The sequence below is a fragment of the Pongo abelii genome, chromosome 8 (assembly GCF_028885655.2).
Source record: "Pongo abelii isolate AG06213 chromosome 8, NHGRI_mPonAbe1-v2.0_pri, whole genome shotgun sequence".
In the NCBI taxonomy this organism is placed as follows: domain Eukaryota; kingdom Metazoa; phylum Chordata; class Mammalia; order Primates; family Hominidae; genus Pongo; species Pongo abelii.
The window spans coordinates 108,014,715-108,041,379 of record NC_071993.2 but is presented as its reverse complement, the minus strand read 5'-3'; the positions used below and the strand labels follow the sequence as shown (position 1 = coordinate 108,041,379).

General features: G+C 51.6%; 1 non-coding gene across 1 annotated transcript in view; it reads left to right on the top strand.

Moving 5' to 3' along the window:
* LOC100457119 (uncharacterized) overlaps positions 1–15,721 on the top strand; it is a 44,228-nt gene extending 28,507 nt beyond the window's left edge. The window contains exon 3 of the transcript XR_002916506.3: positions 14,320–15,721. This is a non-coding gene — a transcript (uncharacterized LOC100457119). The remainder of the gene's footprint in view (positions 1–14,319) is intronic.
* The last annotated feature ends 10,944 nt before the right edge of the window (positions 15,722–26,665 follow it).

The following is a 26,665-nucleotide window of genomic DNA, read 5'->3' as shown; positions in this document are numbered from 1 at the left end:
CTCTTAGAAGTGCCCTGAATTGGTTCGGTCTTCTTGATAGGTATTTTGGCAGTTTCTATTAAAATTAACAATACCCATCTTCATTTGACCAACTCTATTTCTAGATATCCATTATCCTAACAAAATAGCCATGTCTGCCCACAGAACCACATACCAGAGAGTTCACTAAGCAAATTTACAACAATGAAAAATCAGAAGCAACCTAACAGTCCACCAGTGGGAATGGGTGAATAAACAGTGGCACCCCCATCTATGGAATACTTAAGGTGAAGCAATTAAAAATAATGAGGTAGACCTCCATGTTCTGATATGGGAAAGTGTGCATGCCATATTTTCATTCCAAGCCATATAGATAGATAGATAGATACATTTTTTTTGAGATGGAGTCTAGCTCTGTCACCCAGGCTGGAGCGCAGTGGCATGATCTCGGCTCACTGCAACCTCCACCTCCCAGGTTAAAGTGATTCTCCTGCCTCAGCCTCCCAAGTAGCTAGGATTACAGGCACCCGCTACCATACCTAGCTAACTTTTGTATTTTTAGTAGAGACGATGTTTCACTGTGTTGGCCAGGCTGGTCTCAAACTCCAGACCCCATGATACGCCTGCGTCAGCCTCCCAAAGTGCTGGGATTAGAAGCGTGAGCCACCGCTCACTGGAAAAACAAATTGCAGAAAAACAAAAATACTCAGGTACAAAGGTAAAAACCCACCAAAAAAATCGTATGTTTCTCTTTGAATAATATATACATGTAGGTAAATGCGTAGGAAATGATCTAGAAGGATACACAGTGAATTGACCACAGCAGTGACCTCTGCAGATGATTCTGGAATTGGAAGGATTATTTCATCTGTATTTCTTACAACAAGAATGCATTTTTAGTTTACTTTTGAAATTTAAAATAAATTTAAATAAATATGGTTCATTTGAATAAATGAATTAACAAAAGTTTCAGCAGTGAGACTTGACATACACAAACACGAGGCACTAAGATTTTTATTCATTGCGTGAAGAAAGAGGCCCCTTTTTGGCAGCAATTCTGCTTTAGCAAATGTCACAAGGACCTGCCTTCCATTCCACCCCTGGAATGTTAAAATTGGGGGCTGTCTAGACTGTTAAAGGGCTAGAGACCTTCAGTTTACACAGGTAAGGAAAGATGGCCAGGGCCCAAGTCATAGCTTCAGAAAGATCACAAAAGGCCCATGGAAGGCGGAGAGTGGCAAGGTGACTGTATTCTTGTTTGACTTGCAATTTGTCATCTTAGGGACAAGTCCAGGCCCAGGGGCTCATGGCTGTACTCACAGCACCTGGATTCGGTCCTAGTAATTCATGATAAATATTGAGTGACTGCTGGCACTAACAGTCACTTACATCAGGCAGCTGTCTGCAGTTGATACAATCCTGCCTTGCACATTTCCTCATTTGTTCCTCATAAACCTCTGAGAGGTAGCTTCTGCTGCCATCCCCATGTCACAGATGAGGAAACTGAAATTCAGAGAGGTCAGACTTGGCCACGTTCACTCAGATAACAAGAGGCAGAGCAAGACTCAACTGCAGTCCTTTTGACCTCCGATCCCTAACTCCACTGCGGCAAAATCCCCCTGGGGTTACCATCTGCTCCCTCCCTCAGCTTTCTGGGTATGAGCCTTAGCCCTGGCCTGACATTTTCTCTGGGAAAAAAATCCAGTGAGGTTGATCCTAGGCAGAGGACTTAACTGAGCCTTGGTTGGTGATGAGGACTACGACAGGCAGTGCGGCTCAGTGGTGAAGATGCACCAGGCTCCAGTCCCAATTCCTAGCTGAGTGACCTTGGGCAAGTTATTTAACATCTTTGCCTATTTCTTCATCTGTAAAATAAGAATAGGAGAACCTGGCCAGGCATGATGGCTCACACCTGTAATCCCAGCACTTTGGGAGGCTGGGGCAGGTGGACCATTTGAGGTCAGGAGTTTGAGATCATCCTGGCCAACATAACGAAACCCCATCTCTATTAAAAATGCAAAAATTAGCCAGGCGGTAGTGGAGTGTGCCTGTAATCCCAGCTTCTCAGGAGGCTGAGCAGGAGAATGGCTTGAGCCTGGGAGGCGGAGGTTGCGGGTGAGCTGAGATCGCGCCACTGCACTCCAGCCTGGGCAACAGAGTGAGACTCTGTCTCAAAAAATAAATAAATAAATAAATAAATAAATAAAAATAATAATAATAATAATAGAAGAATCTATCTCTTGGAGATGTGAACATACACTGAGATAATACATATAAAGTCCTTAGTTTGGTGCCCAACATACTATTAGCTCTCACCAGATGCTCAAGATGATGGCAATTGATTACAGAATGGCCCTCCCAGCCTAGTGAGTGTGACTTGAATCTCAGTCTTACTGCACACTTGCACCATAGAAAGAGCTGTACCAGAGAGACATGTGACAGAGCAGCCTGGGAACTGCAAAGCTGTTACTGGGTTAGGGGATGCTGACCAGCATTTAGCTGCCAAAAGGGAGAAATAAGGTCCCCAAACAGGAGGACAAGCCAAGTGTCCTTGGAGTGGGTAGACAGAGCTCAATGTGCAGAGGGGGCTGTGGTCAAGGGCAGGATGAGGCTAGTGTGCCAAGCAGAGATGTCAGGAGAAATGGCCTGGGGGAGGTCTTTAGGGGGCACTTAGGGTTCACAAGGAGAGTCACCAGATGGGATCCAAGAGCAAGGGTGCCATTTGGATGCAGATTTCTCTTCATCTGGGCTTCCTTCTCTGGAAGGGAGCCAGAGAGGAATAAAATGGAGAGCCAAGGTTTTCAGAAGACCGAATCCCCAAAGCAGCCTCTAAGCCTTGGCAACTGCTGACAGGGAGCCTCCAGAGTCACTCAAAGTCAAGGAGAGGGGCTCTCCAAGGCACCAGTTCCATAACGCATTTCAGGCAGCTTCCTGTAGCCTCTCTCCCACCCTGGTCCCACAAGAAGCTAAGCCAAACAATTATCAGATCACAGAGTCAGTAGAGGTGGAAGGAAGCTTCAGAGCCAACCAGGATGGGCACGCCTCTTCACCAGTTGCCAAGTCAGTAGCCAGCTCAGGGTTTACTCTGGAGCCTCCCTCATCTTCCCCCTCAGCCTCCACCCAACTGATCACTGAGTCTTCCACAAGACTATTAACTTCTCTCCTCCTGCTCCCACCTCATTAGCCCAGGCCATCATCTTTCACCCGGAATGTGGCAACAGCCTCCTGGCTGATGTCTGATCCTCTGATGCATGATCCATCATCTCCCACATGGCCACAATAATATATCTTTCTAAAATATGTATCTGAACAAGCTTTCCCTCTGTTTAAAACCCTCTGGTGGCTCCTCATTGCCATGGGATCAAGTTTGAGCTCCTTGTCACAGTTTATAAGGTCCCTGCCTTCTTCTCTGGTCTTGTCTCATTATTCACCATCTCTTAATTTATGCTGTGATTGGCCAGAACTTCTATAACTCCTCGGGCTCTCACCCCAGAACCAGTCAACCAGAATCTGCATTTTAACAAGATCCCCTGGTGATTTGGATGCGCATTAAAGTTTGAGAAACACAGCTCTAGGCTAGTAGCTCCAAAATACCCTAATAATTAGAATCATCTGTGGTATTTATTAAAAATGCAAATTACAGGGCCCTATCTTAGACTCACCAAATGAGAATTTCCAGGAGAGGGAAACTGGGAAGCTGTGTATTTAACACAATACACTTCAATACTTGAATACGCTTCAATACTTGAAGCATCCCAAGTGATTCTTCTCAGCAACGATGCTTGGGAAACATTAGCAGTGGTTCTCAAGCTTGGCTGCACATTAGAATCACCTGGGAGCGCTTTAAACCTATATTTATTTTATTTTGCCACTTTATTTTCTTTTTTAGAGATTATCTGGAGTGCAGTGGTGTGATTACAGCTAACGGTAGCCTCGAACTCTTGGCCTCAAGTAATCTCCTGCCTCAGCCTCCCAAGTAGCTAGGACTGCTGGTGTGCACCACCACACCCAACTATTTTTTTTTCTTTTTTTCTTTTTTGGGTAGAGAGGCGGTCTTGCCATGTTGCCCAGGCTGGTCTCGAACTCCTGGCCTCAAGTAGTCCTCCTGCCTTGGCCTCCCAAAGTGTTGGGATTACAGGCATGATCCACCATTCCCTGCCTAAACCTATAATAATGCCTGAGTACCAACCCAGAGATTCTGGTCTGGGGGCAGCCTCAGCATCAGGATCTTTCAAGTCTTCCCCGGGTGATTCCTGTCTGATGTGCAGCCACGGTTGAGAACCACTGTGCTAAGTAGATGATTTCCAAATGTAAGTGCATGGACTAGGTGCCCCAGAATCATTTGAGAAGCTCAGGGGAGGCTGGGAATGGAAGTGAAACAGGGCTGAAGACCCTGGGATCTTAGTGGGGAATGGCCTTCAGAAGGTCAGAAGGGGAACCTGAAGTGAGAGCCTCCTAATGGGGGGGCCTTTACCTCCCCAGAGGGAGGAGGCAGCAGAAGCCACAGCATGCTGGCCTGGGGTGAGACGGAGGAGAATCCCCTCAGATCCAGAGGAGAATAATGAGTGCTGTTGGGCTGGTGCCGGTGGGGCAGCCTTGGGTCAAACATGTGAAGCTGGAGTAGACAGGTGTGGCACCACACCTGCTCACTCTCACCATCCCTAACCAGTCCTCCTGAGCCTGGACCTCTGGCCATGTAGCCTGCGGCTCTGGGACACCACCCACCCCAGCTTGGCACTTGGCTGGGGCCTGAGCATGTTGTGGGGGTGCAAGTGGGGGACAGAGGCAGAGGATGGAGATTGCTTATTGATCTTCCCAGGGACCTACATTTGACAGATGACAAAGTGCTCCACCCACACCTGCACCTCGTCCTCATGATTACCCTGTGAGACAGTTTCCTCCCCATTTTCAGGTAGCGACATGTAGACTCAGAGAAGTCACGTGCTCAAAGCCACAGAGCTGGTCAACAGCAGAGCAGATGTTGGCCGTTGGAGTTCTGGGATTTTTCCTCTAAGAGACAGCAACTGCCTTTCCCACGTGTGTTTGTGCGCTCACACAATCATACACTTGTAAGCAGTCACACCCCACGTGGTCACACTAGTGCACTGCTCTGTCGTACTCATTCTTTCAAAGACCCACATATTCACACTCTGATACTCAGCCTGGACCCCACCTCACGGGCACACACCCACACACAGCCACAGATGAGCACACTCCCAATCTCCAGCGTGCACACTCACAAAGACACAAATGTGTCCATACTCACCTTAATGAGCCCCTGGTGGCCCTCCCTCCTTCCAGAGCTCATATGCCCTGCCCCTTCCTCACTGTGTGTGTGCATGTGCATGGCGGGGATGGGAAGCAGCTGTCTGGCTCCAATAGTCCACCTCCCATCCCTCCACCTGCCACATTGTGGCTCCAGTCCCAGGGCAGAGGCTGCCTGTGTTTGGACAGCAGCCAGGGTTGAATGAGTAAGAGGAACCAGAACAGAGACCAGAATAGAAACCCCACCCTCATCCAGACCCTCCTTGAGAGCTCAGAGAACCAGAGCCCCCTCAACTCACATCCTGCAGCAGAGCCAGAGCTGAGCTCTGAGAAAGTTTGCCCTCAGCCGTGTGGACAGGGAGCTGACACATGACCAGGTTCATTTGGGACTGAGACAGCTTCCCTGGGTCTCCAGCAGGACTCCGGGTCCCCCTGAGTGGCCCAAGGGTCTCTTCAACCCTGAGTACTAAACAGAGAGAGCCCCCTACAGAAGCCATGACCCTGAGCTTTCAAGGGGCTGTTGGAGCCAACACAAAGTAAACCCCGCTCTCTATGGCACATCCGAAGCCTGGAGCAAAAACCTTGGGCTCAGAAGTGAGAACTAATTGGGTTTGAATCCAGTTCTGCCACTTTCTAGTGGTGCAGCTTTGGAAAATTTACTTAACCTCTCAGCTCTCTCATCTATAAAGTGGGGCTGTTATATCCGTCTGCCTTGTAGGACAGAGAGAAAGATCAAATCGCAAAAGCATCTGGCACATCACATGGGAAGTGTTTAATAAATAGGAGCTGTTTTTTGTTTTCCTTGCTATTATCATTATATATATATATACATATATACACGTATATATACATATATATACGTGTATATATATAATTAGAGACAAGGTCTCATTCTGATTTCCAGGCTGGAGTGCCATGACACAATCATAGCTCACTGTAGCTTCAACCGCCTGGGCTCAAGTGATCCTCCCCCCTCAGCCTCCTGAAGTGCTGGGATTACAGGTGTGAGTCACCGCCCCTGGCCCTATTGTCATTATTTTTATTTTATTTCATTTTTTGAGATGGAGTCTTGCTCTGTCACTCAGGCTAGAATGCAGTGGCACCATCTCAGCTTACTGCAACCTCTGCCTCTCGGGTTCAAGCGATTCTCCTGCTTCAGCCTCCCGAGTAGCTGGGATTACAGGTGCCTGCCACCATGCCTGGCTAATGTTTGTATTTTTAGTAGAGATGGGGTTTCACCATGTTGACCAAGCTGGTCTCGAACTCCTGGACTCAAGTGATCCACCTGCCTCGGCCTCCCAAAGTGCTGGGGTTATAGGTGTGAGCCATCGTGCCTGGCCCTGTTATCATTATTATTAAAGGTGTTCCCAGATGTGATTATTGCAGAGATAAGCCAATGGGCAGATAAGCTGAGGTGGCCATTTGGGAAAAGCAGAAGGCAAGGGTAGGGGCAAAAGCAGGTACTGGGTGAGAATTCAGAGAGGGCACAGTGAGTAAGAGGGCTCCTTCCCACTAAGGAGAAGCACAGCTGGAGGGGCTGCTGAGCATGGCCTCTGCTGGGTCTCCTGGTTGCTGCCACAGAGATCAATGGGAGCTGGGGCCTCTCTCTAGTCATGGATGCCTGGCATTCCATCCTCTGAAGCTCCAGACGGAAATCAGGGCCCACTCATTAGCAGGCACCATGTCCTGCTTCCCATTGCTCCCTGAGACACCTCATTGTATTCTCCAGGGACTCCAGGGAGCCTGGAAGGTTTGAATTTTTCTCCCTTGTGAGCAATCAGGCTGGGAAATGTGTTCTGCTCATTGACCTAGAGAGGGGAAACCAAAGTACAGCGGGTGCAAAGACCACACTCCAAGTCACAGGGACAATCCAACAGAGCTGGGTCCAGGATCCCTGACTTCTACTACCATCCTCAGACACTGACCACAAGGTCTGAGAGGGGATTTAAAAAGATCTCAATAGGCCGGCCTGGGATGAGGAGTCAAGATCTTTGTCCTCTGGAGGTGAGGCCAGACTTAGCCAGCAGCTGGGGAGAAGCAAGGCTTTTACAAGACACGTCCCCACTGAAGAAAAAAAAAAAAAAAAAAAAAGGCTTCTGTTAGATGAGACTGCAGAGAAGCTGGGAGATGGAGACAGAGGTACTAAGACCAAGACACTGTCCCCTCTGTGGCCTGGGCCTACCTAAGGAGGCCAGTTACCCACGAGCCCCTGCTCCCCAGGGCCCTATCACTAGGAGCAGCTCTCATCACCTCCAAGCCCAAGCAGGCCCCCCTTTATCAGGCCCCCTGGCACCAGCCTGTCTGAGCCTCCACCACCTCTGACGCCCAGGACGTTTGTTTTGGTATCTGTGGTGGCTGTGGTCAGAGCATAATTGAAGTTGAAACACCCACTTGGACCCCCTGAAGGATAAACAAGCGGGGCTGGGGCAGCCTTGGAACAGATGTGAAGACAGACATGAAGACAGCAGGTCCAGGAAGCCAGGCAAGCTGGTTGGGAAGGGCCAGAGGGCTGGTGGGAAGGGAAGGGGACCAGGCAGGAGGACAGTGAGGAGGCCAACGGTGTGCCCACTTCCAGGGCGGTGGTGGCAGGGAAGTCAATACTTGGAGGCCAACTAGAAAAACCCCACAGCTCACCCATCCTGGTCTGGGGCTGCCCTCAGGAAGCTGGTCTAACGAGGGCATGAGCGTTGCTCTAAGGAAGTGTCTCGTACAGAGATTCTCAGGCTTTAGGAAGCTTGGTAACAATTCAGTTATCTGGACCCCTTCCCCACAGTTTCCAGCTCAGTAGGTCTGAAGTAGGCACAGGACTTGCACTTGGGGAAACACTGGTCTTCATTGATGGGAATGTCTTGACCTTGCCTTCAGGAGATAGGGCCCTGCCTGGGGTTGGGAGTTCCCATCAGAACCCAGAGGGCCTGTTGGGGTCCAGGAGGGGCATTCCAGAATCCCAGCGGATATCTCCAGAGAGCTTAGCGGTGGGATTTACAGCAAGGACGCCTAGGCAAGAAATGCCAAGGAGACACAGAGTTCCAGATGTTTTCCTAGGACTCCCATCTAGGCAGCTGGGGCAAAAGGAGGCCTTCAGAGCCTTGTTCTGCCAGCCTTGCCCTCTAGGCTCAAGGTATTTAAAGGACCAGAGCCCCGCATCTTTGCTGGAAAGCAGCTCACTGGCTGGGTGACAAGGCAGTACTCTGCATCCTCTACACCATCCCAGTGCAGGCTCCGCCCTGCCTCAGTAGGTGATGTAAGCTGTGTGGGGAGGGGGTGTGGAGGGGTGAGGGGCTTGGAGACATCGGGCTGGAGGGGCCCTCTGGCAAGCCCAGTGTTGCAGCCACAAGTCTCCTGTATCTTAGGACCCATTTGTATCTCTGAGCACCTCTCCACTCTACATACAGGAGTGGGAGGAGACAGTGGGCCTGTGTGGGTACAGGGATTCTTGATGGACTGGGTCTAAGCAACTCACAGTGCTGCATGTGTGCAGTGAGACAGATCATGAGGGCGGGGCTTGCTGGCCCCCAGCTGACCACAGTACACAGTAGCTCCTGTCTTGGCTGCCTCTGAGAGTGCCCCAGCCAAGAGAGAGGGGTTGGGATGCAATGGATCAGAGCCTCGGAAGGACAGCCTGAAAGGCAGGCTTCAGGGGTGTTGGGCCAGGGCCAGGGAAGTCCATCTGGCAGCACCCACACCCTCTGGTGTCCCACTTGCCCACATACACCTGGGCCCTAATTTCCTCTCCTGAGACCATCCCATTTGAGGATGTCACCATGAGTGGTTTGATGTGTGAAGTGGGTCCTGCACTTTGGTCCCTCTGAGGCTAAGGGCTCTCCCTGTCAGCAAGACCCCCTCTCCACCCACTCCCCATCACCCTCCGCTGGCAGATTCCCACCTTTCCAAAGGCGTTTCCTTACCCAAATGCAGCCTCCCACCTCCCTGAGCTACTGTCCTGGGTATCAGGGCTGCCATCTGGTGGCCATTGCTGTAACTACTGCCACCACCTTTTCCTGAGGCTGAGGCCATCTCAGAGGTGTGGCCAGAGAGCAGCACAGACCCCAGGGTAGGACAGGGAGCTGGAAGAGGCAGGTCTTCTGCCCCCGTGGACACGCCCACATCCTGCTTCCGGTGATGGGGAACTCCCAAGAGTTGGCCTTGATTGGCGGGAGAATCTCTCAGGTGGTGAGCAGGAACTTCCAAGTAAAGGCTGGAAGGCTTTACTCTCCCGGAGCCTTAGGAAGCCCTGGAGCCACCCAACAGCCTCCCGTGCCCCATTCTGCCCTGTCTCTCCTGTCCAGAGCTGGAGAGGCGAGGCCGCAGCCCTGTTTCCTGGAGCTGAAGAGCTCCTATATGTGCTCCTGGGGGGACAGATATTCTTGCATGGGGGTCCCCACTCCCTATCATCTCCTCAATCCCATGCCTGTGGCTCCATGCCTTGACCCACCAGTGAACACAACTAGGTGGACCCGGAGGTCTGAGGATCCACCTTGGAGATGGGAGGATGGAAGCCCTCATTACAGGGTTCCTTCACAGCCCAGACATAGTGAATAATTGATGTACAAGGCGGAGAAGACAATAAATCAGCGGCAGTGATTAACATGAGCTATTCTATGTGTGGAAAAGATCTATGGCAGGAGGCTGCCAGGTTGCTGGTGATTAATGCCACTGTTTGCACTAGCTTCTGGGCCTTTATATTCAATTATGGGCCTGGAGTGTGTGTGGGGTCCTGGGATGGCATGGGGGACAATGGGAGCCCGGAAGGGAAGGCTTGATGCCTAGGACCAAGAGTGAGGTGATGACAGGTGGCAGTCTGGCCCGTGGGCACCTTTACTGATGAGCAGGTAAAGTTAGTGGGATGGAGCAGTGGCTGTTTCTGTAATGGGAGTCACTCTATCCCTGGGGTCACTTCTAAATACTAGTCAAGGAGGTGCCTTGGTAAGTGGGCACAGGTGGAAGGAGGTATCCTTGGGAAAACCTGACTCTTCCAGAGTCAAGGGTTGGGTTTCTGAATCCCCTGCCTGCCCTGGGCTACCATGGCCACGCTGCTAGGAGTGCAGGAACATCAGCCAGCCAGCCTGGGGTGGGGGTGAGGTCTGCTAGAAAAATTCCCCCACTGGCAACAGAGCCAGGGAGCCGGGGCCTGTCTCCACACTCTAGGGAGGGATGGCGGCAGGAGGGCGGGCTGGAGAAGAAGGCTCCGGGGTCTCTCCTCCCAGCTGACCCAGGAAGCCCGGGGAGGCCTCCTCCCTGGATTCCCACACTTGGGCCCCTTGTCCTCAGCCAGCTCCAGCTGGCCCCCGTCAATGCAGGGGCTCCAAAGACTAGTGGCGGCTTCGGGGTTAAGCGATTTCCCCCTGCCCAGCCCCCGCCCCAACCCTGGCTCCTGTCAGCTCCTTTCTTGTCTTCCTCCTCCTCCTTCTCTTTGGTGACCTCTGTGCAGTGTGGCTCTGCCTCCCCACAGAACCCCAGGGCTGTCATGAGGCACAGGGTTGGTGTGGGGGAGGTGGGCTGACAGCTGGGCTCAGGGACCCTCTAGGCCAGGCTGGACTGAGGGGTGTGGAGGAACCACCCCCGCCTCCCTGCATGCTGGCTGGGAGCCGGCTCTGTCGTTCTACCCACAGACCAGTGCTTCGGAATTCCAGTCCACGGTGGGAGGAGATGCTGAAGGAAAGGGAGAAGGGAAGCTCAATGCCCTGGCCAGGGTGCGAGATGGCACAGGAGGGGGCTGGCAGGGGCAGGCCAGAGTTTCTGGCTGAAGAGGGAAATCTCTGGTTCATCTCCCCCACCCCTCTTGCACACCTCAAGGCTTCTCAGGGAGCAGTTCTAAGTCCAATGGTGTGTGTCTGTGTGTGTGAGCCTGTGTATGAGAGTCCATATGTGTCTCTGGAGAGTGTCTGGCCCGTGGCTGTGTGTGTCTGTGTGTCTGAGCACTGCTGGGTCTCGTGAGCGCCTGTGTGGGTGGGTGGGTGAACACACAGGCTTGAAGCTGACCCCCTCCCCGGGGCCCAGCTCACAGCCCTGCCTAGCCAGCCTTCCCCCACAGCAGTCTTCCTCAGCCCCTAATCCCCTGTTTGCCTGGCTCATCCCTAGGCTCTTTGGGACTCCATTAATGAGCCCCGGCCACCCCAAGACAAGCCCCGAATTAACTCCACTGCTGACCCTGACATGGACACCTGTAATTAGGCCAGCAGCAGCTGAGGCAGAGAAGCCCCAGGGGCTCCATGGGGTGAAGGCAAGGCTGGGGCTGGGACAGGGAGCCTAATGCTCAGGAATGCTCTAAAAGCTGGGCCTGGCTCCAGGGCCCGCCACCCGGCTCACCTCTAATACCGCCCAAAGCCTCCCAGACAGGGCTCCAGGGGGATTACCTGTGGAGGGGCCCTGGAGGTGGGCAGGGCAGCTCAGCAGGCCTACCGTGCCAGCTCTGGGCTGGGGCGGCCTTCAGGAGAATGCTGCCCTCTTGGCCTTAGAGCCCAGCAGCCTGGCCACAAGGTCCTCAACAGCCCAGAACCTGTGCCCACGATGGCAGCTACCCAGGGAAGAGCCAAGTGCAGGCTGACTGGCCCATCTCCCTCCCTGTGGCCAGAGGGCCGGCCCCTCCCCTCCCCTAACTTGTTTTGTTTGCACAGAGTGTCCCAGTAGCTCCATCGCATTAACCCCTGACCCTGACTGAAACTCTCCCTCCCTTCTGACAACCGAGTTTACCTAGTGGCTTTCTCAGGCTTAGAGGGGAGGGCTGGCTCCTGTCCCTCCTGTCCCACCCCTCCCAGGGGAAGCTGCGCTCCCTGTCCTGCGTGCTCTCCTTGGGACTCCCAGATCCCCAGAGCTGCCCAGGAGTATGTCTGAGCGCAACTGAGGTGGCTGAGCTGAGCACCTGGGAGGCAGCCCCTCGCCGGTTTGACACTGGGGGTAGACGGTGCAATCATCTTCATGTGCAGTCTGGCAATATCTATCAAAAATGTTCAATGAACATGTCAGTTGACCCAACAATTCCATTTCGAGGAATTTGTCTATATATGTCCTGCACTTGTGCTCAGAGAAATATATCAAGGTATTTTTGCAGTACTGTAAGAGCTAAAGACTAGAAACAGTCTAGGTTTCCATCTGGGGCACAAGCAACATGATTAAAACTTAGCTATATGATGGAATATCATACAGCCATCCAAGAAAACAATGTAGGCTGGGCGCAGTGGCTCACACCTGTAATCCCAGCACTTTGGGAGCCCAAGGCAGAAGGCTTGCTTGAGCCTGGGAGTTTCACACCATCCTGGGCAACATAGGGAGAGATCCCCATCTCTAAAAAAAATGTAAAAGTTAGCTGGTTTTGGTGATACACACGTGTGGTCCCATCTACTCGGGAGGCTAAGGTGGGAAGATTGCCTGAGCCCTGGAATTTGAGACTGCTGTAAGGCATAATCACGCCACTGCACTCCACCCTAGGTGATGGAGTGATACCCTGTCTCAAAAAAAAAAAAAAAAAGAAAGAAAGAAAGAAAAAAAGAAAAAGAAAAAAGAAAAAAAAGGAAAGAAAACTATGTGTTTCTGCATGTACACATATATTATATAAATATATCCCCAAAACTCTGGAAAAATAACAACCGCATCGATGACAGAGGGATGAGAGGGTCACTCTGTGCTTCTGTATATACAAGAAGGCTTCATCAAACATTCTTGAATTATTACAAAACAAACAAGAGCTCACAAAAAGAATAACAGCACAACAGTCACTCACCTAGCTGTCTCCCACTACATAGCTCTGGAACCCTCCTAACCATGCTGTTTTTATCCTCATGTTACAGAAGGTGAAACCGAGGCTGAGAGTGGTTATGCAACGTCCCCAGTCATTCAGCACACACAAGCCAAGCCATGCCCTAAAGCTCAGAGATTGTCCTTACCATCTCTCCTTGAAGATGACATTTCTTCCATGTTCTGAGCCTCTTCAAGGGTGTGGGCATTGGGGTTGAAGTTAATGATTTTCCCCCTGGACTTCTATGAACAGCACAGAGTAAACCCTTTCCCTTCCTGTCCACCTCACCACCTCCAATCCCCAGAGGAGCTGCTTGGGAGCCCAGCCAGGGGTGGGTGGCTCCAGAAGCCAGTGCAGCTCCTGGCCTTGGCATGGTTGCCAGCTTCCCCATCACCTGCTCCTGCCAGTGAGAGCCCACTACCCGTTCCCCGCCAACACCCCCATCCTCGCCACAGAGCACCACCTTAATTACACTTAATGGCAAAGACCATAAGAGCTTTATTAACTTTATTATGGACCCAATTAGCAGTTAATGCCCCATGACTACTGTCCCCCCCAGTATCCCATTAAACAAAATGAAGCAGTCTTCCCTGCTTCCCTGCCGGGTGGGGCCTGAGGGGACAGGGAAATCCATCTTCCTGGGCCTGATTCTGCCCCCCTCAGGCCCACTGGACACCAGCTCAGGCCCCGGAGCTTCCCGGGGACTAGGGCTGGGTGCTCGGAAGACAAAGATTAATCAGCAAGTATTTTGGTGCCAGCCATTGAGCCCACTCACCCCCACACACATCCACACACATGCACACATGTGCACACACAGACACACACACTCACATATACACAAAGCCTGGCTGATGTCCAAATAGCCCCTGTCTCAAATCAAGGATGTGGAGATAGACATCCCTCAAACACAACCCTATCTAGCGCGCCAGCGTTCTCCAGCCTCGTCCAAGCAATCTTCAGAGCTGGGGTGTTCATGTTGAGGGCCTCTGCCTGGACTTGTCACAGTGAGAGATCAGAGAGCTGGGAGGCGAGAAGACTGAGGATAAGAAGACTGAGGGCGAGGAAGGAGAGCCTCTTCCCTGAAACCCACACCCTCACCACACCCCAGGCACTTCCCCGCTCTGGCTGATTGTTTCAAATATTTATTCAGCAGCACAATGTGACAGACACAGAGCTAGGCCCCCTCTGCCATCTCACTTGGGCATCACAACAACTCAAGGAAGTAGGTGTGATTTCTCCCAATTTACAGACACAGAAACTGAGGCACGGAAGGATCAACAGGTTTAGAAACAAGTGTTCTATGTGATTTGCCTGAAAAGATCTCTCCTCTTTTTCCCCAGCAACCCACCTTGCCCCATCATAAGGCAGAGGAGGCAGAGATCACAGACAGCATTCTCTCCATTACCTACAGACGGAGAATTAAAGCACAGAGAAGGTGCGAGGGACAATTGTGGTGATCATGACAAGACAGCCCTCGGATCTGAATCCACATCCACCTTGATGGGTTGAGAGGACTAGAAACCAGAGAACAACCCCATCTCTAATGCTGCAAGAGGCCCCTGATGCAGGATCTTGTAGGAATGAGAAGGCTCCATGGAACGGGACCAGGCAGGAGCAGAGAGGAGCCACGATACGTTAACTCTTCCAGTCACCCCACTGATCAAAACCTTAAGACTTGAGGATTCTGGTTCCTTGTGCTAGGGGTCTCCATCCCCACTCAAGCACAAGAACCACCTCAAGATGGGACAGAAGGGGCACACACCAAACCTCCAGGGACTTGGGTCCCTCCATCGGCTTTGGTCTCAGATAAGGAAGAAATATTATGACTGACAGGGCAGAATCGGTGGCTGCCCTGAGCAAGGGGGTGGGAGCTCAGGAAAGGACACCCTTGAACCTTTGCTTGCAAACAGGCTCCTTATTCCTGCTCCCCCTCCCCAGGGCTTCGTCATCCTGGAAGCAACCACTTGAAATGGGTCCTAGGGAGCCTGGGAGAGGGGCTGGCCTAGCTCCAGCCTCCAGCGCCTGGCGCCTCAGACAGGCCCATGTCCCCAGTCCCCCTCCAGCCTAGTCCCAGCTAGGGTCAGGAGGTGACAGGGAGAGCTTTTCCTCTAGGCCCTTCTAAGTCAGGATCCACTCCCACCCCAACACACACCCAGCATGGCACCCCTCCAATTGCTCTATCCCTGGGGAAGGCGGGGGGCATGGGCAAGTCAGCACTCTGTCCTTTCCCAAGAGGCCATGGGGCCTGGGGAGGGGGCAGAGCCTACTCCCTGGGGTTACTTGAGGGCAGAGCACTGGGGAGCCCCCCCGAGTAGGGCCTCCACTCTTCCCTTTGCCCTGGATGAGTGTTCTCTGACACCAGGTCCCCCGCCCCACCCTCTAAACAAACAGAAGCATCACCCTCCCCACCTTTCTCAAACCCAGAAGGATCTGGTGCCCAGGTCACCTCAGCTGGAGAAATCCAGAATCTGCTTACGGAGAACACTGAGGAACCTTGGTGGAGGCAGGGGTCAGAGGAGACAGTGAGATTTGGGGGCCTTGGGGGAAAGTTAGCCCATGCTGAGCTGAGGCTCTGGCTAGGGGCCCAGTATTGGCTCTGCTGTTTCCTGGCTGTGAGAGTTTGAGTGAGTCTTCCAACCTCTTTGAACCTCAGGTTTTCATCTGTAAAATGGGGCTGAACACAGAACTTGCTTCATAGGGCTCTTTGTGAACATTAAAGTAGTAATGTATAGAAAACCTTTAGCCAGTCTCTGGCATGAGTCACTGTTACAGTATTGCTGTCTGTAGCGATGGGGTGGTCCGTGATTGGCAATAATGACAATGACAATAGGGAACACTGTGAGGGCATCACAGGGGCCATAGCCCCTTCCACGAACCCTGTGCCTGGTTCTCACTGAGCATGGAAGAACGAACTCACAGTTCACATCAGCCCTCCAAGGCCCCCACTACCAGCAGCTCACCCTAGCATAACGATTTCAGAGGACTGACGAGGCCCTGGCTCACTCCCAGCAGACCCTAAAGGTGCCCCAGCACATCTTCTTACCTATTTACCTGTCTCTCCCTCTCTTGTCCTCTCCCTTCCTTTCCCTGGAGCAAGGAGGGAGAAAGAGATATCAGAATTTGAAGGATGTGAAAATTAGCCAGAGCTGAGAGAGGTGCCAACTTCAAGGCGGCGCCCCCGTCCCCACCCCTTCTCTACTCAAAGGTTGGTGTTTCCACAAGTCTTTGCAGGGAGACCCCCACCCCCCTAGGTGTGGACTGACACTGTCAGGCGGGAGGAGAGAGAAGAAGGAGAGAAGGCTGCCCAGGAAGAACAGCAGCCGCAGCCCAGGAGTCTGTGCCCAGGATGGGACCTCCACCCAAGCCACACAGAGCTCAGGTTTGTGGCTGAGGCAAAATAGCCCAGAGGAGGGGATCCGTCTCACCTTCCTGATTCCAGCTTCCCTGGCCACAGCTGAACATGTTGGGGCCAAGCTGGCTGACTTAGGGACAATTCGTTTCCCGAGAGGTGAGAGGGATCTAGGATACTGTCCTTTATCCCAAAGTACCTTTCCAGCCCCACCTTTGGCCTGTCTGAAGGTCTTTTTGGAATTCCTGCCTCGATTTCCCTACCTCTCAAAGAGCGCCATGAGCTGGTCCTTGCTCTACCTTCTGGGAGTGGTCAGACAGAGCAGTGGGTGGGAGCTCCAGGAGAGGAAGCCCTGCCACAGGAGCCCATCCCCTCATCCTGTCTCTGTCATCGTTAACAGCCGTAATTATTATTACTTGGAGAGACAGACCAGAGGTGGTCAGGGACATGGTTGGGGTGAATGAAATGAAAAAGTCCTGGGTACGTGCCGTCTCGCCAGGTTAATACTCCTGCCTGTCGGCCTGACAGCTGCAAGATTGATTACCCAGGCCTCCCGCTCTTTATAACTCGATCAGTTGAATTAATCTCTGGCTGTCGGCCCATCTGATGCCTGAATCACAAATTTAATTTGGAGGTGCACAGCTCCTCCCCCATTCCGTCTCCCCCTTCCTCCCAGCTTCCCCCCTTCCTCCCCAGCTCATCCCGTCTTCCTCCTTCCTTTTCCTTTCCCATTTCCTCCTCTCTCCTGCTCCACAGTTTCCTGTTCCTGTCGCTCTTCCTCTTGTCTGCAGCCTTTCAAGGCCCTCAAGGGGACAGTGGGTAGAGAGGAAGGAGGGAGAGGGGGAGTGGGTTGCCCTGAGTCAGCAGCCCCCTACGCAGACCAGGAGAGGGGTCGTGTGCCCCCACCCACTGGGCGAGGTGCCCACCCCAGCATGCTCCACCCCAAACAGAGAAAGAGGCTTGGCTGACACTAAGTAAGACATATTAATGTACTAAAGACTTAATGAAGTTGGGGCGGGGGGGTGAGGGGCGGAAAGTGCTTGCTTTATTAGTTTATGGCCGATTAATGGGGACGCCATTACTGTGATGGAGATGGATTGCTGCTGTCAGCAGCCTGGGCTGGGGCGGCCGCCGCTCCTTTCCTCGGGTGGTGGATGCCCCAAACGGAGTCAGAGAGAACTTCATTAGAAGCATCTACAGGATCCCACCTGGGAAGGGCCCAAGGCCAAGCTGGAAGGGTGGCGGCAGGGACTCAGCTCTAGGCTTTGGAGGGGAATTCCAAGGGGTCAGGGGCTGGGAGCTGACATCAGTTGGGATGGGGCAGTGGGGCTGTGCGGTGGCCTGGCTCTGGACCTGCACATGCCAGGGGTTCCATAGTCACCTGGGGAAAAGGAAGATAACCACAGAATAACCAGTGCCCACTTGACCTGCCTGAGACCCTTCAGGATGAAGGGAGTGGAGAACAAGGGAAGCGGGCCCCATTCTTCTGCCCTTCCTTATTGGGAGCAGTGCACAAAGACCTGGGCCCACTAGCCCAGAGGAATGGGCAACCCACCAAGCAGCAAGGCTGCCTCTAACACTAGAATCCCCAGCTCCAGGGCCAGGGACTTCCCACACTCTCTAAGTAGATAGAGGTGAAAACCACATTGCCTCAGTTACCTCCGACCACTGCCCCCAGGCAGCCAATGGGAAGCAATGACAAGGAAGGCGAGGAGTGGACTTCGGGGAGAGCTGACCTGGCAGACACCGCCCAGCTCTGGGCTTTCTCCTTTGGGACTGGAGGTCCTGGCACTGGGCAAGCTAACCCAGACACACCCCATCCCTTCATGCCTCCCTCCAGGACCCTGTTTTCAGTGAAGAGGGAGAGTAAGGGCTGGACCCAACACAGCTCTGCTTCTGTTTCAAGGGGCTGCTTTCTATTTGGAAGTCTCTAGATTCCTCCAGACCTCAGGGTCTTCTGTCAGCTCCTGTCTCTCAGGCATATATGACATTTTGGCATGGCCATTTTGATGCAGAAACATTAAACTTTCAGGATTCTTAAAAACCAAGTTATGTGGCCAGGCATGGTGGCTCATGCCTGTAATCCCAGCATGTTGGGAGGCCAAGGCGGGAAGATCACTTGAGGTCAGGAGTTCGAGACCAGCCTGGCCAACATAGTGAAACCCTGTCTCTACCAAAAACAAAAAAAATTAGCTGGGTGTGGTGGGTGGGTGCCTGTAATCCTAGCTACTGGGGAAGCTGAGGCATGAGAATTGCTTCAATTAGGGAGATGGAAGTTGCAGTGAGCCAAGATTGCACAACTGCACTCCAGCCTGGGCAACAAAGTGAGACTCCCTCTCAAAAAACAAAAAAATCAAGTGATGTTCAAAATAGACAATGCCAGCCCCTCCCTAGCCCCTACTGTGTCCTGAGGCCCTCCCAACCCAAACCCCATTTTGAGAGGCATCAGGGATGAAGATGGATTCCATATGGGCTCAGAACCACAGCCTGTTGACCAAAGTACATAGTACCACAAATACATTTTGATACAAGTTAGGCAAAACAATAGTGGCAAAATGATAGAGCCAAAATTCCCTCTTTGGCCTCTTTGCCCGTTCCTCACTGTGTGTGTAATTCTCGCTGGGTGTGTTTGCCCCACTTACAATGAGTTACTGTACATCCAAGCGCCAGTCCATGAGTCATGGCTAGCATATGGTATCATGTGTCTGCATGCCCTACAAGGGCCTGTATCTGTGTATGCTTGGGTGTCCGTCCGCATCACGGTGCGGGCACTCCCTGCTGGGCACTCAGGCCAAGGACCAACCATCGGTTTAGGGGTCATCACCCAGGCACACCCCCCCAAAGTAAGAGCTACCTGCTCAGACTAACTGGGAAATAAATACCCTGTTTCTGAGAGTAATTTAATTATTGGCTCCTGTGGCCTAGTGGGTAATTAAATTCCGTAGCTCCCAAAGTAATTAATTGCTATGCAAATAGTAATGCCCTCTGCTTTGGAGAGAAGGATCCCGGCCTGAGTTTGCCCTGCAATTAGAAGCTAATAATTACCCTGTCAGTTCCCAGCTTTTGCCGGATAATTACCTGCTGAAGCCCCACTGGTCACTGAGGGCTATTCCCATCAACTGCCACTGTAGCTCTGGCTCCGGTGGCCCCAAAAAGCCAGAGCAGGGGACCCCCAAGAGTGCTGGTTAATCCTGAGGTTCTCCCCATCCTACACCATGTCCACAAGCCCCAGGAGTCCCATAGAGACACACTTACTTCTGACCACGGGAAACTCAGGATGGGATCTCCTTAGCCTCCCTTTGCTAAGGAAGAGGTGCCCCAGCTTCTCAATGGCTAGAATCCTGTCAGATAGGTTCACCCAGGCTGGAGTGCAGTGGCTTGATCTCAGCTCACTGCAACCTCCACCTCCCAGGTTCAAGCAATTCTCCTGCCTCAGCCTTCCGAGTAGCTGAGATTACAGATGTGCACTACCACACCTGGTTAATTTTTGTATTTTTAGTAGAGACAAGGTTTTTCCATGTTGATCAGGCTGGTCTCAAACTCCTGGCCTCATGTGATCTGCCCTCCTCGGCCTCCCAAAAAAAAGCAGGCATTTTGCAGCTTCCACATACCTTCTCCCAGGTACTCGATAAACACTAATCTAGGTCCTGCTGTAAAGGGGCTCTGAGGATGTAATCAAAGTCCCTAATCAGTTGGCTTTAAATGAGGGAGGTTATCCTCCATGGGCCTGACCCAGTCAGATGAGCCTGTAAAGGGTCAGGGCTCTCCCTGTTGAAGGATGCTCCAAACAGCAGCTGGGTGTAGAATTGTTCTCCCTTTGCTAGGTTCTCCCATCCCGACTGCTTGTGGACAGCAGCTTTGCTAGCGCCCAGGGAGTTCCAGCTTGTTCCTGATCTTTCCTTCCTGACTGCTTGCCCTACAGATATCAGACTTACTTAGCCAACCCACATAATTGTATCAACCAGTTCCTTGAAATAAAATTTGGTATGTATTTAATAAAATTTATTTTATTATTTTTAGAGACAGGGTCTTGCTCTGTCACCCAGGCTGGAGTGCAGTGGTGTAATCACAGCTCACTGTAGCCTCAAACTCTCAGGCTTAAGCAATCCTCCCACCTCAGCCTCTTGAGTAGCTGAGAGGTGTGCACCACTGTGCACCACTGCAGGTGCACAGAGGTGCATGCCACTGCAGCAAGCTAATTTTTATTTTTTATTTTTTGGTAGAAATGGGGTCTTGCTATGTTGTCCAGGATAGTCTCAAACTCCTGACTTCAAGCAGTCTTCCCACCTCTGCCTAACAAAGCACTGGGAATACAGGCATGAGCTAACATGTTTGGTTCCCCCAAATTTTTTTTAATGAGCCGGGTGTGGTGACACATGTCCGAAGTCCTAACTACCTGGGAGGCTGAGATGGGAGGATCACTTGAGCCCAGAAGTTCGAGGCTGCAGTGAGCTATGATTACACCACTGCACTCCAGCCTGGGTGACAGAGCAAGACTCTCTGTCTAAAAAACAAAATAGGACGGGCATGTGGCTCACGCCTGTAGTTCCAGCACTTTCGGAGGCTGAGGCAGGCAGATAGCTTGAGTTCAAGAGTTCGAGACCAGCCTGGCCAACACGGTGAAACTCTGTCTCTACTAAAAATACAAAAATTAGCCAGGTGTGGTGGCGCATGCCTGTAGTCCCAGCTACTTGCAAGGCTGAGGCAGGAGAATCACTTGAACCCAGGAGGCGGAGGTTGCAATGAGCCGAGATCACGCCACTGCACTCCAGCCTGGATGACAGAGGGAGACTCCATCTCAATAAAATAAAATAAAATAAAAAAGCAAAACAAAACAAAACAAAACAAAAAAACTGGCTCACCAAAGATTCCCTGGCTAGTAAGTGGGAAAACAAGGTTTCTAGCCAGGCTCCCAATTATATTATAACTGCCCATTCAGTGTCAGGACCTGGCTCCAGGTCCCAAGTTCAAGGTAGGTTATACCTGTGCCCAATGAAAAGGTGCTTGTGGATCTCCCCAGCCCTCTCATAACTCTCAAGCATCACTGTGGCTCAGCTGAGTTTTTGTTTCTGACCTGGATCTTGTCCCCTCTATCAGGCTCCTGGCCCTTTGTTCTGGGTTCTTATTGCTGTCCCTGATTCCTTCCTAAGGAGATGGGCCTGAGAGTGGCAGAGCCTTGTGCTTTCTAGGCTTTAGTCGCTCCCTTTGAGAAACAGCCAGACCCCACCCTCCAGGTCAGAAGTCTTCCAACTGAATCTCCGTGGAATATTGTCCTGATGTAGTCTCAGAGCTGAGGGACTCCCTAGGAAGCCGGATGCTGGGCAGGCTGTGGGTAGAGTGGGAGGGCTCATGGAGACTGACTGAAGGACTCTGAGCCAAGAATGGGTTTCAGGAGTCTGGGAAAGAAGTCTAGGGAGCACAGGGGCTCAGTGAGGGCAAAAATCCTCCCCAGCCCCTCAATTGGTACCTCACAGTTATCTTTTGGGTCTCAGCTGCAGGAAGCTCTCCCTCACCCACATCTGAGGGTAGGCCACATGCTCCGTGTTTCTTCTCTCCCATCCTCTGTCTCGGCCCAGGTGAGCAAAAGGGCAGAAGACCTAGGCAGAGGAAATAGACCTCACAGGTGACCAGTTCTCCTCAGTCCAGAGGACATGTCTAGGACTGAAGCCTAGAAACAGGGGATGGCAGGAAGCACTATGGGCTTTGAGGCCAAAGTCTAGCCCTGTGAGTGCCTTGCCTTTGGTTCAGACACTCTAGGATTAGTGAACCACCCAAGGCAAGACTTCCGCACCACCACCAGGGAGGACAAGAGAAAAATGGGAGGCAGAGGGTAGCCCTGGGAAAGCCAGAGGTGATCAACAAACAAGCTTCCTACGCTTCATATAGGGATGTGGGCAGAAACTACACACAGGGAAATACTCAAGCCTCTCCATACCAGATGGTTAAGGTCACTTGATATTAATGAGGGTCTCATCTATTTGGGAAAATCCAACCTGGAAGAGATCCCATGGCACAAGAACAGTATGGCATCCCATGGTCTTGAGTCTGTGCCCTGCCTTCTATTTCCAGCTCCTGCTCCAATTTAACTGCAGGAACTGGTGGGAGTCATACTCCCACCTGTGCCTTTGTGAGGAGGTAATTTCTTGCTAGAGATTTTAGGACAAAAAAGTCTAATTAGCCGGGCATGGTGGCTCACACCTGTAATCCCAGCACTTTGGGAGGCCGAGGTGGGTGGATCACTTGAGGTCAGGAGTTCAAGACCAGCCTGGCCAACATGGTGAAACCACATCTCTACTAAAAATACAAAAAGTTGCCGGGCATAGTGGTAGGTGCCTGTAATGCCAGCTACTTAGGAGGCTGAGGCAGAAGAATCTCTTGAACCCAGGAGGTGGAGGTTGCAGTGAGCAGAGGTTGCACCACTGCACTCCGGTCTGGGCAAAGACTCTATCTCAAAAAAAAAAAAATCTAATCATTTATAAGTCAGCAGTCTTCAGAGAGCTCAGAGAGCACTCCAGAGGGTGGAAGCCATGTCTTCCCCATTGGACTAGAGGCTCCCTAAAAGGAGGAGCCTCCATGTCCCCTTTAAATAGGGACTCCCAAATGCAGTTGTATTTCTCTCTTATCTTCCCCCTCAGTGCCTTGCCTTGAGGTCTGCAAACAGTGATTCTCAAAACAGAGTCCCTGTGAAGAAGCCTGGTAGGATCAGGGGTCTCAGCGCATGGCCAGGGCTGCCAGATACCCTCCACACAATATGGCCCCCTGCATAGGCTGGTGCAGTTGCTACTCCACTGACAGCTCTTTAGAATCCATTCAGAGTTTTGGCCCTGCTGTAATCTCTGGGTGATGAATATTTCCCCTAATGAACTGACAGGAATTGAATTAGGCTGGAATGCTTGTGTGCTTAGACTGTAGCTGATTAAACCCCCATCTGTGCAAGGCCTGCCTGTGAACAGCTTGTTACATAAAATTTTTTAAAGGAGGGAAAAATGGTGTTGGTATTCAAGTTCTGCAAAGGAACGGGAGAGAAAGTGGAAGCAAAATGTCAATCCAGGCTTTTGGCAGGATCTGGTTGCTTTTAATCTGATCAAGCCAGTACTCCCACCTTAGGGCACCTCCACTTTCCAGCCAACTTATCTCATGAGGAGGGACTTAGGCCAGGGGTCTTCAGGGCACAGGGGCAGGAAGGTACCTGCACCCTTCCCCAGGAGTCCTGCCCAGATCTCCTCTGAGCCCACAACTGTCTACCTCTTGCAAGGAACATTTATTAAACAGGGAGGTGCTTTGGGGAAAGGTAGGAGAAGGAGAAGGTGTGAGAGCGAAATCAGGCCTGTGGATTCAGTTCCCATCAGATGCAGTTTTAGCTCTTTGTTCTTCCTCCAAAATCATCTGGTCACCTTCATGGGAAATTGCAGGGAGTTTGGGGTAGGCACTCCGTCTGGGCTCTTCGTGGGCCCTTTGTCAGTCAGGACCAAGGACAGCACCCCCACTATTTCCAGGATCACCAAACTTCCAGGTCCCTCCGCTTTTCCCTCTTCTTCCCTGCTAAACATTCCTTATTCTTCAACACACCTTTTCCTTTTCCTTCTTGTTCCCTTCCTCTTATTCTTCCCTCTTCCTTCTCATTCCTTGTCCTTAATCCCAGGGACAGAGCCTGGTTTCTGATTCTTCACCACCAGGTACTTCACCCCAGGAATCCCTTAAGAAAAGTTATTTAGGCTGGGCACAGTGGTTCACGTCTGTAATCCCAGCACTTTGGGAGGCCGAGACGGGTGGATCGCTTGATCCCAGGAGGGAGAGACCAGCCTGGGCAACATGGTGAAACCCCATCTCTACAAAAAATTAGCTGGGCATGATGGTGTGTGCTGGTGGTCTCAGCTACTCAGGAGGCTGAGGTAGGTGGATCACCTGAGCCTGGGAAGTCGGGGCTGAAGTGAGCCATGATCGTGCCACTGCACTCCATCCTGGGTGACAGAGTGAGACCTTGTCTCAAAAAAAGAAAAGTTATTTAAGCTCCCCAAGAAGCCTATCCCACCAAACCTGTTAAAAGCCTTATTCGCACGACTGACTCTTACCCAGGCCATACAAGAACACACACGCCGAAATCTGGTGGTTAGCAGGAAGGAAGGTCAGGGTGATTGTTTCTGACAGACTGGCCAACTCCCCTTCTCCAGTGGAGCTCAGAATCAGCCCACCTGATTTGAGTACTCTCAGCACAACTATGGCTCTAACACTACAGCCCTCCCCTCTCTTCACCTCTCCTTCCATCCTTATCCCTTTCCCTCCCTTCCCCCCCTCTTCTCCTCTGTGTCTCTATGAAAAGTGGCAGCAGCTGCTGAAGAAGGCAAACCCTTCAATGAGCATCAGCAATTGTAGTGACTGAATGTCCCAGCCTTCTTTCCCAGTTAATCTGACTTGGGAAGAGTTGAGGTATGCTCTGGCTCTGCTGCCCATGAAAGGCAGAGAATAAATAACAAGCCAGAGGCATAAACAGATGTGCAGATATATGCAGCTGGCATTTCCCTGCCAAATTACTATGGACAGAATGCTGGCAGGGGGCCAGGATGCCTCCCTCCCTGTTTGGAGTTCCACCACCAGGACCTATCCAAGCTCACCATCCATTTGGCAACATCTGAGTGAAGGGAAGGGATGCCAGGGAAGGGAGTGGGGAGGCTGCAGGTGCCCTTAGGTTTGGTGAAGAGCTCCAGAAGCTTATTCTAAAGACTCAGGAGGGTGGGGGTTAACATGGTGGGGAGGGATAGGGAGCTCTGACCAGGCCCTCCCTGTAGGTTCCCTAGGGTAGTCCCCTCAGGGTGTGGCTTGAGGGTCAATTCTTATCATACTATATGGCTCTGTGTTTCCACTCTCCTACTCACTCAAGGATTGGGTGTCCTTTGATCTTTGATCATATATGGCATTCCTCGGAGTTGGCGTGGAGTACAGGAGGCAGACACCAGCTGGTTAAGAGCCAATCAGAAACTATGCAGAACAAAAAGATGTCCCTACAGGCTGGGCTCAGTGGCTCACGCCTCTAATCCCAGCACTTTGGAAGGCCAAGGCAGGCAGATCACCTGAGGTCAGGAGTTTGAGACCAGTCTGGCCAACATGGTGAAACTCCATCTCTACTAAAAATACAAAATTAGCCGGGCATCATGGCACACACCTGTAATCCCAGCTACTCAGGAGGCTGAGGCAGGAGAATCCCTTGAACTCAGGAGGCGGAGGTTGCAGTAAGGTGAGATCGCGCCACTGCACTCCAGCCTGGGACACAGAGTGAGACTCTGTCTCAACCAAAAAAAAAGAAAAAAAAAAAAAGGTGTCCCTAGAGACTCCAGCTCTGGAACAAGAAACTGTGCTTGGAATTATTGTGCAAGCAGCAAAGCAAGTGGGCAGGGAGAGAAAGAATGAGCTAGAAGGAATGTTGCCCAAGGGGGTCTCTCTATGGCTAGCCCCAGATCTGAATTCAAAGAGACACCAAGCCACCTTCTGGGCTTCATTCAGATCACAAAGGGTCTTTTCTCTTGTTAATTTGCCTTTCTTATGCCAGGCCACCTCATGCAGATTTGAGCGGCATGGAGCGAAGTTTTTCTAGTGCCTGATTATTGCCCTTGCTCCATATAAGGTGCTGCAGATTTCTGACTTTATGGGGATGGGTGATGTCTGCTCTGATGAGCCATGGCATTATGACAGATCTTGAATGGTCTCAATTCTGTAGGCAATGGGGAGCCAAAGAATTATATGATAAAAGTAAGTGGCCTAAAAAGACAAGACTGGGAGTGGAGTGGAAGGATGGGTTGGAGGAAAGAGAGATGCAGAGTGGGGAGGCTAGTTAAGAGCCTGTTGTCATTCAGGCCTGATGATGGGATCCTGAGCTATGCAGAGGTAAAGGAACAGAGGGAAGAGTGGAAAAAGAACTGCTGGGACTTTGTGATGAATTGAACAGGAATCAGATGAAGAGAGATAGTGTGGCCACATAATTTATCATGCAATCTAGAACAGTTTTGAGCATAAATGGAGTTCTAGCAATGATTTCACCAAGACAATAGACAGGAACTGTGGACAACTCTGGACAAATCTGAACACACAGATGCCTCAGTCAAAGATGACTCAAAGTATGATGTTTGGGCAAAAGCATGTATAGGAATGATGCTGACCAAAGCAAGGAGGCTGGGAGGCAGAGTAGCAGGATGGGAAAAGAGGGAACAATGCCCTTGGCATTGGACTTGTCAAGTTTGAAGCACTTAGAGACATTCACCTTGCAATAACCAGCAGGCCACTGTCTTCCAAGCATCCATGGGTGCTTGCTTGGCAATGTGTGTTTCAAACTTGAAGGACAGTCA